Genomic DNA, 2,072 nt, shown 5'->3' with positions numbered 1-2,072 from the left:
TCTTTCCAAAGACTAAAAATAAAACATGAAATGCCTAGAAATGAAAGATTTAGAGGCAGAACTCCCCATGAGTTTAACTCTGTTCACACAGAAGTTTCTCCCCCATTAAGCAGAAAACAAGAAGCTCCACATTTATTTCTGTGTGCTTTTCATGCCTTCAAAGGTTTCAATGCCAACAGTATTAATAGAGCCCTATAACACACTGTCCAAGCTTAATACATTGATGAAACAATATAAAGGTCCATAACTGGTTCTTGGTTTTGTGCTTAAAACTATCAGTTGTAATAGCTATATAGAAGACCATAAGATGTTTGTTGGTGGATTTTAAGTACCAGCATTTAAAATAATGTAATTACACTTATATTTTCATTTATTCCAAAAAGGAAAGTTCTAGAAAACTGCCTCCTGAAGATGTTCCTGCACATATGACACGCCCACAGGCTTATGCACATTAACAGAAATAAAAAGATATAAACTTCTATAATTTTAAAATTCACGGTTTGGGGAGACAGCATTGGCGATACTTGTATACCTAATACAAAGAATAACTAATTTTTGTCTTTAAAATATGCCCCTAGCATCCAAAAAAGCTGAAGCAGCATTAAATAGGATTCTGATTAATGACATTTTGGTTTAATAAAAAAAAATATTTCAGTGACAGCCATATTAAACATCAGTTTGCAAATATGACTTTAAATAAACCATATGCATGTGTCAAATACTGGCCTTCTGCCACTACACTTATTTTCTACATTCATTAGGTAAATGATATATTGCCAAAAAGTAAAAAAAAAATATTCAAATGGCATTAGAACTACAAAAAATGCAATGCTTTGGAATTAGCACCTAAACCTCCTGCATCTCCCCATAAATTTTGACTAATTAAATTCCTACTATATTATTCCTCCTGTTTTCCTCACAGATGTTTTATATATTTTCACCTGTTTCACTTCCCTTGTTGTTCAAGTAACAAAAAAAGCTTAACCTTACTTGATTGACAGAAAGGAATAACAATATTTAATTAACATCACTTCATATGTGACAAATCCTCAAACTCCACTCAGGCAATAAGGCTCTATGAAAGTATTCCCCCCACATTTTTAAAAGCTTTTTAAGAAAGCTCAGAACACTGTGTTCTTAATTCAGAAGCACATGCCGAGTTAATTATGGTCTTATGCTTTGACCAAAAGCAGGATTTGTGGGATTTTCTTTTTCTTAAGTCAAAGGATTCAAAAGTAATTTATGAATGATACTGAAATAATGCACAAATTAGCTGCTAACATGCTGTTAGTTTCAAGCGTTTTGGTTTTTTTTTTATACTGGGAGGGTCAGCATTAAAGTCATGCTGACTTGAAACTCTATTTATACTAAAAACTACATTAACCAAACAGTCATGCTATTTTACAGTCCTCCTACTTGCTCTTAGATTGTTGCTCTTGACTAGGTTACTTGTCTGAGAAATTTCAGCATGATTTCCGCCAATTTAAATATAGATGTTTCTATAGCTAAACAAATACTGTAACAGTGCCGCATATACTCTCCCTAGAGTTATTATTTCTTTACATACATGATATTTAATTCATGTTCCCATATCTGTGTGACACTATAGGTGTATACAATACATCTTCTCATATATTACTCTTTTTCTGTTTAAGCAACTTGTTTCACTCTGACCCTGTTATTACTAACACATTTTCAAAGGGGTCACACACGGTTCAAGGCTCATACTCAAGTGTGTGTGTATGCACACACACGTGAAATGGCCACACTTTAGTAATGTTTATCAAAATATTGCTATATATTTCTCAGTTGGATTTTTAAAAGCATCTAATTTGATGTAGATTATTGATTTAAAATTAGAATTCAGGCTCTAATTCAGGTGGGATTGGCACCACTTTTTTTCCCATATGATAGCAGACAGGCAGAAAGAGCACTCAGACTGAAGCAGTTTAAGGAAGGAAGAGCCACGGACAGTTTTCTCCCTGACTTTTTCCTTCCCTTTGGGATGTGTTCCTCAACAGGAGACTGAGCCAGGCAGAAACCACGAAAGTCACACTGCAAGGCTTTCCCTA

The sequence above is a fragment of the Chaetura pelagica genome, unplaced genomic scaffold (assembly GCF_000747805.2).
Source record: "Chaetura pelagica isolate M959 unplaced genomic scaffold, ChaPel_1.0 scaffold94, whole genome shotgun sequence".
NCBI classification, from domain to species: domain Eukaryota; kingdom Metazoa; phylum Chordata; class Aves; order Apodiformes; family Apodidae; genus Chaetura; species Chaetura pelagica.
This window is presented reverse-complemented; position numbering follows the sequence as displayed.